Raw genomic sequence first — 16,998 nt, forward strand, 5'->3', positions numbered from 1 at the left:
AATGTTACTGAAGTTGAACAGGTAATCCGAGAACTTCCACTCACATACCTGCTGGAAAAGGGACTGAAAATACGAAGAACTCAAGTCTGATTAGGGTGCTCCTACATCAGCAAAGAATTTGGTATTGTCTTCCTTGTGCACCCAAATTTCTTACAGCATCAGAACCACCAATACACGAGTCTTCGTTTCCATCTTAGCCGCTTTTCGTTACCCGAGGTAATCAAAACCCAACTGAAAACTAAAATGGAGCATATTAGGAAGGGGGGAAAGGAAGCATAAAATTATAGATTGGTAGCTAATATCCAAGCAGCCCAAGAGAGAGATGAAGAAAGATGTCATGCTTATCTTCTGTTTTCCTTCTGTGTCTCAAAACCCATCTATCATGTGTAATCAAGTTATAAAACTGCTCGTCTTAATAACTTAACAGTCAGAAAAATATTCCACTCCCACACACATCGTCTGTGGTAAAAAACCTGCATATCTCGTGAAATTGTGTTTAACCATACAAAGAAGAAAGTGTATCTTATCTTTATTATGAATGCTGGATTCTGTGATATTCTGCTGATATTACTCTATAAAAGTAGATTTTCAGTATTGCTGAAAATACCCAGTAGTAATTAAGCAATTCTTTACTTTAAATATTTAAAATCTCTCACTGACATTCTGGAACAGCCAAACCTCACTAACTAACATTAATGATCAGAGCGATCAAATTAGTGAATAACAGAACAAACGCATGAACAAAGCAGGGTAGTATGTCAATAAAAGTTGGTTTTAATTTATTTGTTGAGAACAGTTTCATTTCCTATGTAGGGAATTATGATTAGAGTTTACTAGAAATAATAATAATAATAATAATAATAATAATAATAATAATAATAATAATAATAATAATAATAATAATAATAATAATAGTTGTAGTAAAATACTTCCACAGTGGCAAATGCCAATCTGTTAAAACTGAGATATCCTGTAGTAATATCAGAAAGCAAGAAAAACATTCACAGAGAAAAACAGTACACTTCCCCAGCTCTTTGGTATCCTACCAAAGGTAACACTGCCCTGTTCCAACTACTGCCAGGTAGAAACATTGGGTCTACCTCCAGATAAATCAGTGTTCCCATACAGCAGAGTTCAGTGTTATCAGATATTAGCTTGGGTCCCAGATGCAGTACCCACCCCATGTTTGCACAAACCTCTGCTCATGCGATTTAGCCCAGGCAATCAATGGTGAGCGCAATACCCATAGTGGGTCAAGTTCCGGACCTGGCTGGTTCAGAACAGCCTTGCACCATACAGTTGCATGCCCAGAGACAACCAGCAGCCTTGCAGCTCTCATTCAAGACTCCAGCAGAGATTCAGGAAGGCCTGAAAGCACATTCTGCATCCTCTTGCTGCAAGTATGTATGTATAGTGATGGCAGGATTCCCTCATCTCCATGCTGGACCCACATACTGTCCCTAGGGCTGATCTGGACCGCTCCATCACTTTAAAATTAGCAGAGAAACTAATTTCCATGTTTCCAAACTAAAAATTTTAGTTTAGAATTCTTTTTCCATAGAAACTCTTTAAAATCCACATTTTTTTTAATTCCTGAAATGATAGAATTTTAAGAATTGCAGTGCATGATATGTTAAAATGATAATGACACATTTAAGCCCTAAAACTCATATTGTAGAAAACCTGAATTTTCTTAACATGTCTGTGTTCTAAACTTGCTCCCTTAGGAGTGTCCCTAACTTTACCAGCTAGACATTGAAGGAACTATTGGAGCACACAACAGCTGCCATCTGGCATCAGGCATCTGTGTTTCATTTCAGACAGAGTAATTATTGGAAATACATCTTCCAGAGAGGTTTGACTACTAAAGCAATCTAGAAGAAAACTCACTTTTATGTAAAAATGCAAGTTAGTAAAGTTTTGTTTTAACACTTCTTCCCAAGATATGATAGCTAATCTGGCATGATAACAAAAAGGCAAAATAGAGACATATAAAATAGTAAGACATTTAAACAATTGTCGTGGGTTAGGCCGATCTGGCAACTAAACCCCACGCAGCTCTCCCACTCCAGTAAAACGGAGAGGAGAAAAATATAATAAAAGAGCTGAGGGTCGAGACAGGAACAGAGCAGCACCCACCAACCACGGTCCCGGGCAAAAGAGGCTGTTTTCTTAAAGCAAAACAGTTTATTAACAGCTACCTAAAAAGAGAAAAGCAAACAAAAACAGTTACTTGAGAGGATAAAAAGAAAACAAGGCCAGATTTAAAAAAACACCACTCCCCCCCCCTTTGCCTTTTCTTCCTAGCTCTACCTCCTCCCCCCAGCAGTGCAGGGGGCAGGGAATGGGGGAGTGCAGGTCAGTTCATTCCATGTTGTTACTGCTGCTTCCCTTAAAGGAGAAGGAGTCCTTACACCATTGTCCCTTGATCCAGTGGATCCCCTACTCACAGCGAAAGCATGAATCCTACCTGCTAGGAGGCAAATCCTTCTCCCATCGGATTGCCCCAAGTGCGGACTTTACCAGTCCTGGGCTTTTAAGGAGTTGTAGCCACTCGCTCTGGCGTGGGTCATCAACAGACTTTAAATGCGCTCCGGCGTGGGTCGTCATGTCGACCTTAAATGCGTCTCCGTACAGACTTAAAACGCGTAAATGCGCCTCGACCTGTGCCCATGATTCACAATAGTCTGCGGGCTCAGGCATCTCCTTTAACAAAACACCTCCCCGTCGGCGGGGGTTGTCCCACAGACTCTAGATGCGTACTGTACTCAGGCTCTGGCATCTCTTCTCCACGTGGATCCTCCAAGGGCTGCGAGTGGGTCTCTGCCTGCTCCACCGAGGACTGGTTGCAAGGGGCTGCTCGCAAGGGGGACTCAGCCGTGGCACACGTTGTTCTGTTCCATCTTCACTGACCTTAGTGTCAGTGTGGCTGTTTCTCTCATATCTCAGTCTTTTCTGGGTGAACTTGGCCCGGTGGGCGCCCCGGGAGCAGAGCTCTCCCCGAGTTCCCCAAGCGGCTCCATCAGGGCCATTCCCAGCGGATGGCCCTGGCCCGGCCTGGGCCGCCGCCCAGCCGGGCAACAGGGAGCGGGGGGGCCATGCCCCCCTCCCTTCTCCTTGCTCCTGGGCAAAGGCACACCTTTCCAGTTCCTTTGTCCCGACGTCAATAGGGCAATTCGCAGAGGCGTCGATTGGCTCAGTCCCCGAGGGGGATGGGAGTCCGGTCTGATGGGCAGCTTCTGCCACCCGGCCCTCCCCCCAACACATCAAACCATGACAACAATTTATACATATAAAATAGTAAGACAAAAGCTGACTATTAAATGCAAATGTTGAGCTCCTACAAACGCTATGTAACTCTCTGTAGAGGAAGTGCACCACTGCATGTACCTGCGCTTCTAGAAGCTCTATGATAAGCCTATGCTCATTTACAGCCAAAAAAGGGAAATTGGCAGTGGAAGTTATGCCGACGGAAGCTGAACAGATAAGATAACTCCCCAGGAAGATAACTCGGTGATGTCTACACAGATGGACAGGGACTGTGCATGGCTTCTCTCTTTCATGCCCTAGCACTGAGCCATGAACAGCTTCACCCCAGGAACCAACCAGTTGTATCTGCAAAATGCAGAGTTGTGTGGGCAGTGGGAGCGGACAAGGCTGCACTGCTCTAGACAGGAACGGGGATCTGGCCAGGCCTGGCTTGCACCTTCTTCCAGTGATTTCTCTGTTGGGTGACAACACCATATTAACAAAAGTTGTGGCACTTTGCCCAGGGTCCCAGCCCACCCACTGGTGTTCCCCAGCCTGAGAAAAGAGTTGCTATGCACAGCAGGGCTTCATGGCTCTCCTGAGCCTCACCCCTTCTCTTCTTTATTAAACAGGGCATATGCATGGACTGTAAATAAATGAATTCACCAGGGAAATTACTTTCTGTGTCACTAACTTTTCTATAGCCTCTCCTTCCAGAGCCCTGAAAAGACTCGTACTGAGCAAACAGGCAAAAATAATTAACCTCTCTGCCCTTCCAATTGATCAGCTGTGACCATCCCTCTTTTTTTCTGGCTAGGAGGAATAGGTTTGTGAAACAGCTTTTCTATAGTTTACCACTGGTCACTGCATGGGAAATTATGAGATCTACTGATGCAGAAAGAGCTTATAATTAACTATCTGAGACGTTCGAAAGCTGAGCTAAAAGGTCAGAGATGAGATCTCAGCCTTTATCGAATATCTGGGGAAAATGACCAGCTCAGTGACAGAGTCCAGCTTCCCGCTGGCAACAGTCTACTCTAGAAGGATTTAACCCTTAGACACTAAAGTATTTTGCATGTGGAAATTCTGTTGCAAGGCTCCAAAGAAACAGTTTGAATGAATGCAGGTTTGTCCTTCCAGCCACCCAGTTGCCAAACTTTAGAGATACTCACAGGTGATGTGTGATGCAGCTGTCTGCTTCTAAGCATCTTTTAACATTATTTATTAAAGTGGGTGTGGAACTGTTCCAAACCTGGGTTACAAATAATCATCTCAAGATAACACAATTATTGCTGTATGTTAAAAAAGACATAGCTATATTTGTTCTGAACAAAAGCTTCTGTAGATTTTGACCAATGAATTGTGGAAATAGTTGGGAAGTGTTTTACAATAACTGTTTCATATGAAAGTTGATGGTCTTTAACTGATAGTTCTGTGCTATGCCCTAGGCCGATCTGCTCTACTTCTATTTTTTCTCATAATTATAAAACTAATAAGAATAATAGCTCCATTCTTCCAATGCTGACATAGGAGTTCTTGTAACTCTTCCACTCCCAGTTTTTAGCCAGAGAAAGGCAGAAGAGATCAGAGGTCACACAGACTGCTGTGACACCAGTGAGGTTTTGCTTAATGATGTCACACATCTTGCAGACAGTGACGGCACAATGGGGTTTTTGGAGGGGGAGAGAGGGTCTGCTGAAGTGAATGGGGAAGTGGAGCCTCACTGGGGTTCGTGGGTGGCACTGCTTTCTGGAAGCAGAAGGGGTGACCACAGCAAGTGAGAGGTTTAGTCATCACCAGGTGACCAAGGAGATTGTTTTCCTGTGGTACCTTCTGCAGATCTGAGGAACGCAGTCTTGGAGAAAGAGACCTGAAAGGGGAGTGCTGATTTGGAGGATTTGGTATTTAGGTTGTGTGACTGCATGTCAACTAAGGCAGGAACAAAGGGACTCCTTTCCCACAGTACTCCAGTGAAAACAGGATGAGCGGCTTTCCTACTATATCTCAAGGACTGCAGAGACCAAAGTAACCCCACTGGTTACCCCTGCTTGCTCTGTGGACAATGACTGTTTTTCCTCTTCTTATTGACTGGCCTGGACATCTTAATTTCCATTTGTCTCTGACTCACAGAGCTTCAAAGGCTACACTCAGCCTGCATCCCATCACACTGTGTCTGAGGTGCCTGGGGTTTTGCTTCAAAAGTGGCCAACGTTGAAGAAGACAGCCAGTTGCTCCCTTAAAATTCAGAACAGTTCTGCTTTAGGCGGAAACACGAGCTTACTGTTCCTCATCTTTACAATTGAGACTGATCCAAATGACTAACATTTTACAGACTGTGTTTATTAGTCTCTTTTAAATATTTTTTCTCTTTAGTACCCCCATAACTAATTCCTTCTCTTCCAGTCTCTCTTTCTTTATACCTGTTTTTGTCTGCACTCTTTAGACCAGTGCACCTGGTGAGTCATTTGTGCTGCCGCCCAGCTGAACTTGAAGATACAATGTACTGGATAAGATGGAGTCCAGTGTTATTAATCTTAACTAATCCACTGTATAGCTAGTTATCTAGCCATAAACAATTACTCCAGAGCTGTTTGACAGATGTAGCACAACTAAAAGTTCAGTGGTAGATCACAGTCACTGGGGACTTGTGCAAAAAAATGCATCAAGAAGAAATCATTAAACTTGTACACTCTACTGAGGCCTACGTATTGTACTTCTGCGAGAAAGAAGTGGCCAGTCAAGTAAAACCCCACAAAATACTAAGATGCATTAAACTGATGCTAAATGATGCTAAATAATATGGAAACTTAGTGGTTCTTCAGCAGACATGCAGGTTCATCCACAGCTGAAGTTCACTAGAACTTCAGAAAACAAATAAATGCACAATATACAAACAAAAATCTCCAGTAGGAACTGGAGGAATTCAGCTACCTAGCTAGTGTTCCTATTGCTAGGGTGGGACGTGACTAAGCCAAAGCCCCTGGCAGACAAAGTACTGAACAAGGTGGACAAACTCTCTAGAGAAGAGTGACAATAACAGTGACATTCTTGTTTTTACTGTGGTCAAGCCTAGAGACATATTATGGAGATCAGCTAGGATCAAGCCTGAGGGTAGGAAAGTAAAAATGTGTCACATTTCTCTGAAAATAGTGTTGTGAGGTGGTTTTTTTTTAAAAAAAAAAAAAGAAAGAATATATCCATAACATCTTTTCTTGGGAATAAATACAAGCAGCCTGGTAAAGAGGCTGACAGTAGCCGTCAAACCCCTGGGAACAGCACCAGGATTCACTACTGACCCACTGTGTGTCACACGTAGCTGCTAGGTGTCTTTTGACATGTGATATTACTCCATAATGGTTATGTTATCTGTGATGAACAAGGCACTTCAACTACACCTCTTTGGCTTTTATAGAAGAAAAAATACTTCTTTCTCTCCCCCTTTCCCCACACTTGGAACAAGAATTAAAATTTTATTTTTCTGGATTCCATCCTTGGTGAATCAGAATTAATTAACACTGAATTTGTTTTTTGATTGGGTTTTTTGTTTGCTTTTTTCTGTATAAAGAAAAAAGGAGGGGAGATTTTTCCCAAGTAGTTTACAACCACAATTCCTCTGAAAACAAACAAGGTTTGTATTCCAAAGCTAGTTACACATTTTAAATAGCTTAACAATTGTATTTTATATACATACTTATTCAACTACATTTGTGCATATGTATTATGTATATAAAGAAAGCCACAAATAGTGCAAGGTGTATACAATAGACCCCTGTAATTTGAAATGTATAGCAACTGGCAAGGAAAGCTCCAGCCTTTCTAATGAAGAAGAAAATTATTGATTTGTGATTACTCACTTAAAAATCTTGTTAGTGGAAACTAACCAGACAAAAAATATATACATGGCATAACAGTGGTACCCAGAGACGAAACAAAGAAATGCACCCAGTTACTTCACATCATTTATAAAAGATTTTTCTTAGACAATATTTTCATCATCAAAAGTAATCCTTTCATTAGCTCATGTAAAATTCATACCCTCTATTTTCTGCCTTTCGTTAATATACCATTAGTGTTATGTGCAAATATAGAAATCAATGTTTTTAAAAACCTGATGCTGAAAAATAAATTTAACCTACACTTTCCAGCTTGTGCACCACATGGGTGATTCTTTTCTTATCTGCCTTTTAATTGCATTTATAAACTGCAATGGCCAACTGCAATTCTGCAATTTGAGGAAATGTTGCACTACCTTTTATTATACCCCTTAGTATTCATCGCTTATTTATCTCTTTCTAAAAGATAGCTGTCCTTCCAATAATTACGGTTAGGCCAATAAAAATATAAATGCCCATTTTTCTTCTAGTTATGGGTTAGACTTGTACAGCGAAAAACACTGAATTATTATAACTGTACAATAGCAGCGGACCACTCGATGTCTTTCGCAGCAAGCTCTGTACAGACATAGCAAGCCAGGTTGCTATTTAAATATGAGACGAGAAACAAAAAGTGGTTATAGTAACTGAAAAGATGGGGAAAGGCGGTAACAAAGCGCTAACTGCATTCAGCACACTATTCAATACCAAAAAAACAAACACCAGTGAAACAAGAGTAACTGTCTCGCTCTGAGAGCACCAAATACAGATAGCTGAGCATCAGCGACAGAAGAAGGCTCATTTTACCATTTCTAGCTACTCATTTTAATTTGGTATAAAAAAGTCTGACTTCATAATTCCCCTCTTCTTTATGTCACTCCTACAGGTACAGGACAGTTTCTCAGCTTCTCTCACACACTTAAAGGACTACTATCACAGCCAATGGCAATGAATAAAGGCTGAGGCTCAAACCAATAAAAGATTTAATGGTTCAATGAGCCTTTTACTTTCATTCTATGAGCTTATAACTTTAAGCAGCTTCAAAATTATTTATAAGCAAAGATTATTTTAAGAGTATTGTAAACCAATTTCCTTAGACAGAAGAAGAAATTGAATTGCAAATACCCCTCAAAATCTAAACATTATAGGCATAGAGGCTTCGACACATAGAATCACAGAATCATAGAATTTCTAGGTTGGAAAAGACCTTAGAGATTATCCAGTCCAACCGTCGTTAATGCCCCATTAAACCATGTCCCTAAGCAGTTCGTCCACCCTTTTCTTAAACACATCCAGGGACGGGGACTCAACCACCTCCCTGGGCAGCCTATTCCAGTGGCTGACAACCCTTTCAGAGAAGGAATTCTTTCTAACATCTAACCTGAACCTCCCCTGACTAAGCTTATACCCATTTCCTCTTGTCCTATCACCCATAACTAATGTAAAGAGCCCTTCTCCCACTTCCCCACCATCCCTTCTCAAGTATTTATAGGCCATAATCAGGTCTCCTCTCAGCCTCCTCTTCTCTAGGCTAAACAGCCCCAATTCCCTCAGCGGCTCCTCGTAAGTTTTATTTTCCAGCCCCTTGACCAGTTTAGTCGCCCTTCTTTGGACCCGCTCCAGGAGCAAAATATCTCTCTTAAAGCAAGGGGCCCAAAACTGGACACAATATTCTAGGTATTCAGCAGAATAATGCTCTAGCAGGACAGGAAAACTTCCAAAAATAAGGTGGAAATGAAAGAATATCATTCCTTAATCACGTCATACCACTTAAAGATAAGGAAAGGGCTCTGCCCCCAGCTTGGCACTCTATATAACCATGTCCTGCAATAAATAAAACAGCGTAGGTGATCCGGAGCAGGCAATTTGGCTTACTTACTGAGACTATTTCTGTGGGTAAATATGTAACATTTATGTTTGCTGGGCTCGTTATGTATTAGCACATTAAGTCTTTTACTTATCATGAAAAATTTAGTATCCCAATAATAAACCACACATTTGAGATATCTTTGCTATTGGTATTCTTTTTCTTTTTCTCTTTGCTGGCCTTCTTAAAATTCAGTTTAAGTTCTTGTCTTGCAGTAATAGATTTTCAGAAATAAAATGCTTGTCCCAAGAAGGAGCATGGAAAAGACACAAATTCTTTATATTGTGCAGCATTTGAGCTATGACTATTCACCCTCTCCTGGATTCACCTGGAGTGGTGAAGGACTTTGCCACTTCCAGCTGTCAGATACTGGCCCTCTCTCAGAACTACTATCCCACAGCTGGGTGTAAGCAGAGAGTAATTTTGCAGACAGCAGCCAATATCCTCATCTCAAGCTATCACTTCGAGCCTGTGGATTATTTTGCTAAGTACTTCCTCAACTGCTTCAGGCAGAATCCAGTCGATCACTTTAAAAGGGAAAGCCCATCAGGGAATGATTACATGTACCACAGAAGTGAAAGGCCACCTCTTTCCTTCTGAGTGGAAGGCAACAGCAAGCAGCTGGAGGCAAGATAACCCTAAATCACCACAGACGCTTGCTAAACAAACATCTATCAAACAGACATCTGGAAATGGTGTAGTAATTGGACAGTAGCCATCTGTGAAGTTTCCATAGGGGAAAGCAAATTAGCAGGTTTCATTTCAGGGAAAGGTGAGCCACTAGAGCTCAGTGGGGAAACAGCTCTGTAGAGACTCATCAAATGAGGTGGGATTAAGGGTCTGTCCTCGTGGCATCCTCGTGAACAGGGTGAAGATACTACTAAACAAGCTCATTTGCTCATGGGAGCAAATCTAGACATGGCAATGTAATCTAATTATGCTAAGAAAACGTCCAACCATAGAACGTAGATCTACCTTAGCTCCTCATCTCCAGTGCAATGCTACTTTGATCTGTGATTTCAATATTGCCTTCGACTGGACGGAATTTTGCACAGTGTTTCTGAATCTTGGGAGATAACGCCTGTCTTGGAGCCAAGAAAAATGCACTGTCAAAAGAGCCTGCTTACCAAAGGTACGCATTGCATAGTACTCTTCAGACATTATAACCTTCTGGAGAGTATTTGGCCGTCTCAGTGTTGTTCTGCAAGATTGCTCCTGAGGGTTGCCCTGGTAAAGCTGTTTAGATAAAGGACCACTCCAAGGTCACATTTCGGGACATCAGGACTTGCCTGAAAAACTCCATAAACAGCTACACTTCATGTCATGTCTACTCCTGTGTGCAACATCTATCCCAAAGCACCTGGGACATACCTGCTACGGTCTTTTGGCATGTACCACCCATGCTGAAGCTTGCTAATGGTTGCTATAGGACTCAGTACCTCAGCAGTAACCTGGATGGATATTATTACTATCATACTTGCAAAATGGTAAGATCATGGCGTCTTTCAGATGTGAGGTGACCTACAGTAGGCTTCTAATTTCTGGATGTGAAAAGACACTTTTCACAGCCTCACATCAGGCACTAGAACAAGCCATCAATAAAGACAAACTCATTTCCAAGTCACAGCCTGCTTCAAAAGTGAAAGCTCAGGAAGGTTGCCACATACAGTCCCTACAGATCTGCAGGATCGTAGTTCAGTGAGGGAAACTCCTCTAAAGCAATTTGGCATCCATGTCCTGGAGCTGGTTTAACTACCTGCATCTCCAACGCAACTGCTGCATTTCAGAGATACAGCATACTTAATTGTGCTGAGGGTCGCCGATGGAATTAAAATTTCCATCAAAATATGACTTTTCATTTTAGAGGCTCCACAATGTTGCCTTTCAGGATACATTCCCAAATCAGCAACAAAGCATCCGTATGATCACATAATGGGTATTTGCTTAAATAACCCAAAACTTCATTAAGCTTCAGAAAAGCACCAATTTTTGAGAATTCCTGTGATTTTACTTGACAGTGGATACTTCCTCCAGTCTGACCATTCCAGGAAAAGCTGGTCTCCTGTCCCTTCGTCACAGCAGTACAGTCAGTAGAGTGGATGGATAGTTGCACCTACAGCACAGTTTTTGTACCACGGCTAGAAAGTGCAATTACCAGAGGCAAACACTACACCAATAGGTTGCTGCCACTAGATGGCAAAAAGCGCACATGGAAAGCAGCAACACGCTCCTGAGAGGACAACTAGTCTCTTCACTCAGGGGAGTTGGTTCCGTCCTCGGGCAGCACAGGCAGGAAGGCAACAAGGCCTGTCCAAGGCCTGTCCAAGCCCTGTCCAAGCATGCACTGTGCCTTTGGAAATGCTGCATTGGATCCCAATGCTGCCTAATTATCCACCTCCCTCTGCATTGAGTTGTGTTATAAAGCTAGCTACCAAAAAAAAAAGGCTGTTGCTGGAACCCCCCCAGGGGACATGGGGAAGCTTTGAGGACAAGGCTCAATAGAGTCCCGAAGTCTGGCTGCAAGAGACTGTGAACCTCTGGGGAGAGCGCAAAAGGGGACAGGGGGACATCCTTAGCCATTTGGAAGGCATCTGATCATGGGACACACCACGCGATGTGGACAGACACTTAACTACCAAAATCACCTCACTCACCCTAGATGTGGGGACAGACTGCACTGTGGGGGGTCACCTGGGAAAACACTGGCACCAAACGCTAATTACCACAGTGATGGTGTTACAAGATTTCTTTCGCAAACACACTGGGAAACAAATTCCTCAGCTTATCTCCCCCATCTATACGGCACCATCTCCTTTGAACACTAGGCTGGGTAGTGATTCCTACTGCCATTGCATCTCCGTGAACACAAAATGAGCTGTCTTTGGGGGCCGAATGACTGCAAGGCTCACAAGCCACATGGCGTCAAGGACTTGTGCGACACATCCCAGCAGGTGTGCTACAAAGGACCATGTTACTGGCAAGCTTTATATCATCTGGCACAGCGCGACAGACAGGGCACAGCCGTCCTCTTCTTGCACCTACTAACTTCCTTCACAATGAAATGCCCTTTCCATGCTTCTTGAGTTTAACAGCCTTTGCAACACTTTGCAAAGCACAATGACACAAGAAAAAGCAGACTTAAGAGACTTCACTCTTGGCTGCACTAGGGCCATGCTAGGGCAGTTACAGGCATGTCAAGGGAAAGACAGCTTACATGAATCTATTTGCTTATTAATACATTTTTGTCCTCCACAGCCCCCAAGGATTAAATTGCACCTTCCTTGTGCTGACCCCTGTGCCAACACAAAAGCTCAGTCCTGAGCTTCCCACTGTGTGGCTGAGGAGGAGGAATTCCTGGCACAGGAGCTGCTGGAGGTGGCGGTCTCTTACAGCATCCCTTCACAAACACCAGCTGTATCACATAACCTTTGACCGTCCATTAGGGAACTGTGCGGTTTCCCCTGCTCACAGCTGTACTGATCCACTTACAGTTGGACTTGTTGAGTATGATATAATTTCACATGCTGCTGCATTTTCATTCTTTGGCTCCTTCTGTATCCTACCATGCATTCGGACACCTGGGACTAGAAAGGGTTGATCTTGTTCCAGGTCTGGCCAGGTATCAGTAGCAGCAGCCAACTACCAAGGTCCACCTAACCAGTCCTCATCTCTTCAAATGAAAGGAGTTACATAAGCATTAAAACTTTGACAAACCACTCTGGACACATACAGCAAAGCACACATGAAAAGAAACGTGAAGACAAAACACCATCTTCTTCCTCTCCTCATCAGGAATAGTTTGGATTAAAGAAAACATTATTAATGAGAGAAGAATGATCAGGAAGGAAAGAGAGAGAGGATGAGAGAGGTGCTTTCCTCCCTCACAATGTAGGGGACTGGGAAGGCGATAAGCTGTCGTGGCTCCACTCCCATGACCTCATTCTCTGCAGATATGCCAGTTTCCCAAAGAACGGATACTTCCAGAGGAAACCCAGACAGTATCAGAACTGACTACAGAGGTCTAGGAGCAGTAGTGAAGGGCACGAGGGCCCAGGTTGTGTTGTCCTCAATCCTGCTGAGGAGGGTAAGTCAATAACTGGTTGTAGAATTGGTGTTGGCGACAGTGTTTTGGGGTCTATGAATGTGGGACCCTGTTTGCAGATCAGTGTCTGCTTGAGCGAGATGAGACACACCTCATTAAGCAGGGCAAAGCTATGTTCACCAACAGGATGGCTGACCTCATAAGGAAGGCTTTAAACTAAGAACAGTGAGGGAAGGAGAGAGTAAACAGCAGTCCTGTGGGGAAGCGATGGACAGGATCACTAAGCAAAGGGCATGGGGTGATGTGGCAGGAAGAGACTATAAGATCAACAAAATAGGTCTTAAGGAAGGACACCTCCAGTACTTGATGTAAGTGAGGAAGTGTCTACAAGGTACTGTTATGGAAAAACATGTGGCAGAAATGTCCATGTGTCGTGGCTCCATGGCTGGTGTCATTGCCACAGTTTTGGCTTTTTTGACAATGGGATGGGCCACACAGCACCAGGCTTACTGGCACCACATGGGATTTGCCTTTCTCAAAGGTGAACAAGGGTCTTTGCACAACAGCTCGCAGGGCTCATTCACAGGGCTTTAAACTACATTCAAAGAGGGAGGGGGATAATATCAAGCTCGATCAAGATATGCTGGAAGCACCTGAAGAGCAGCAGAAAGGAATTCCAGCCACTCCAGCCAGGAAGTCAGATCCATCCAAATTAAATGCCTCTATGCAAATGCACACAGCATGGAAAATAAACAAGAGGAGTTAGAAGTGTGTGTGTGCCTGCAGAAATATGATCTTATTGGCATCACGGAGACATGGTGGGATGAATCCCATGACTGGAGAGTCAGAATGGAAGGATTCAGGCTCTTCAGGAAGGATAGGCAGGGGAGAAGAGGAGGAGGTGTTGCCCTCTATGTCAAAGACCAGCTGGAGTGCATGGAGCTCCACCTGGGGATGGATGAGGAGCCAACTGAGAGCTTATGGGTCAGGATTAAAGGAAGGGCAAGGACAGCTGATACAGTAGTGGGGGTCTGCTAGAGGGCACCTGTCCAGGAAGATTGAGTGGATGAAGCCCTCTACAGACAGATAGGAGCAGCCTCATGTTCACAAGCCTTGGTCCTCATGGGGGACTTCAACCACCCCGATATCTGTTGGAGGGACAACAGGGCATAGGCAATCCAGGAGGTTCCTGGAATGTATTGATGATAAATTCCTTCTCCAAGTGACAGAGGAACCAACGAGGAGAGGTGCTTTGCTGGACCTTGTTGTCACCAACAAAGAGGGACTGGTGGGCAACGTGACACCCAAGGGCACCCTTGGCTGCAGTGATCATGAAATGGGGAGTTCAAGATTCTTAGGGAGGCAAGGAGGGCGCACTGCAAGCTCACTACCCTGGATTTCAGGAGAGCACGCTTCAGCCTCTTCAGGGATCTGCTTGGTAGAGTACAATGGGATGAAACCCCGGAGGGAGGAGGGGCCCAAGAAAGCTGGATAATATCCACATTTCTGCGGAGATCCACTTCAGAGCAGGTAAGACTGCAAGAGAGAGAGCAGCTCTCTCTCTCTGGGGAGAGCTGCTACAGAAAAAAAGTCGAAGAAAAGCTCTTTTTTTGGGCTTTCTCGAAGCATTTTCTAGCCGGGACCAGATTTGTCGCTGTTGGGGGTGGTGTCGGCGTAGGCGGGTTGCTGGGACAGCCGGGGCGGAGCCAGCACACCCGCGGCTCTCTGGGCTGTAAACAGGCTCAGGGAGGGGAACGACTTGCTCACCCAGTATGAGGCAATCAAGCCTATTGTTCCTGCCTAACGAGGGGGCAACTGCTGCTGCTTACAGCTTGTTGGACGGGATTTGAAGTGCTTCACCTTATCCAGGAGCCATGGTGGCTTCTCGGAGGAGGAGAATTGTGCTTTTAGCACCCACTCGAAGGGATGTGGGTGTTCAGGTCACAGGCTGTGAGGAAGGTCATAGCTTTTCACTGGTAGCTGGGAGCAATCCTCAGGATGGCTGTGTGAGGTGCAAGCAGGTTGATGACCTGCTAAACCAGGTGGCGCAGCTCCAGGATGAAGTGTTGGAGCTCAGGGAGGAGGTGAGTAGGTTAAGAAAAATTAGGGAAAGCGAGAGGGAAATTGACAGCTTCTATAATCTGGTTGTGGCAGAGCTGAAAGAAGAAGTGGAGAGGTTAAAGGGGATCAAGGAATGTGAGGAATTAGGGGACAGAGGGCAATGACACAAGTTCCCTGCTCTGCGTGGCAAGCGCAACTGCCTGGCAATTCCTCCGCCTCCCCAGGTGTCCTTACATAACAGGTACACTGCTCTGCAAAGGGAACTGGATAACAGTGAGGATGATGATTCTCCCTGCTTGGAGGTGTCACCAAAGCCTAGTCGGACTGCTATCGGCATTAAAACCTCGTCAGAAGAGGAAAATATAGATGAGGGCCCACCCAAGGGGTTGCCTAAGGTGAGACAGTCTGCCCCATGCATTCTGATTGCCTCTATTAAAAAAAGAAGGAGGGTAATTGTCATAGGTCATTCCCTTCTGAAGGGAACAGAGGGACCAATATGTTGACCGGACCCAACCCACAGGGAAGTCTGCTGCCTGCCTGGGGCCTGGGTCAGGGAGGTCATTAGGAAACTCCCTGGTCTGGTACGGCCCTCTGATTATTATCCATTACTGGTCACGCAGGTTGGAACTGATGAGGTAACAGAGAGGTCCAAAAGCCATGAAAAGGGACTTCAGGGCATTGGGGTGATTGGTTGAAGGGGTCAGGAGCCCAGGTAGTGTTTTCCTCAATCCCTTTAGTGGCAGGAAAGAATACAGATAGGAACAGGAAAACACACTTGATTAACAGATGGCTCAGAGGCTGGTGCCACCAACAGAAATTTCGTTTCTTTGATCATGGGGAGGCTTTCACAGAACCGGGTCTGATGGCAAATGACAGATTTCAGCTGTCTCAAAAGGGGAAAAGGATTCTTGCTCATGAGCTGGCAGGGCTCATCGAGAGGGCTTTAAACTAGGTTTGAAGGGGGAGGGGGATATAACTAGGCTCAGTAAACTAGGCTCAGGGAATAAGGCTTCCCACCCCGCTAGGGTGGAATCGGTGTGCTCAGCTGGCTCTCTGAAATGCCTGTACACCAATGCACGCAGCATGGGGAATAAACAGGAGGAGTTAGAAATCTGTGTTCGATCAGGGGGTTATGATCTGGTAGCAATTACTGAGACTTGGTGGGACAGCTCGCATGACTGGAATGTGGTCATGGATGGCAATGTCCTCTTCAGGAAAGACAGGCCAGCAAGGCAAGGTGGTGGAGTTGCTCTTTACGTGAGTGAGCAACTAGGGTGCATTGAGTTCTATCCAGGGGTGGATCAGGAGCAAGTTGAGAGCTTGTGGGTGCAAATTAAAGGACAATCTGGAATGTGTGATACTGTTATTGGTGTCTATTACAGACCACCGGATCATGATGACAAGGTTGATGAGGCCTTCTACAGGCAGCTGACAGCGGTCTCGCAAATGCAGGCCCTGGTTGCCATGGGGGACTTCAACTATCCTGATATCTGCTGGAAGGCCTACTCAGCCAGCCATCCAGAGTCCAGGAGGTTCCTTCAGTGCATTGATAACTTCCTGATGCAAATGGTGGATGAGCCTACTAGGAGAGGAGTGCTGCTGGATCTTGTTCTCACTAATAAGGAGAGTCTGGTTGAAGCGCTGAAGGTTGAGAGTAGCCTTGGTTGTAGTGACCATGAAATGGTGGAGTTCAGGATCTCATGTGGCAGGAAGAGAATACCTAGCAGAACTAGAACCCTGGACTTCAGTAGGGCAAATTGTCGTGGTTTTTGGACTGAGGGTCGAGACAAGAACCGAAAGGGAGCACCCACCAACCATGGTCCCGGGCAAAACATGACTGAGGCTTTTTTTCTTAAAACAAAACAATTTATTAACAGTTACTTAACAAGAGACAAAAGGGAACGAAA

The sequence above is a fragment of the Tauraco erythrolophus genome, chromosome 4 (genome assembly GCF_009769465.1).
Source record: "Tauraco erythrolophus isolate bTauEry1 chromosome 4, bTauEry1.pri, whole genome shotgun sequence".
Lineage (NCBI taxonomy): Eukaryota > Metazoa > Chordata > Aves > Musophagiformes > Musophagidae > Tauraco > Tauraco erythrolophus.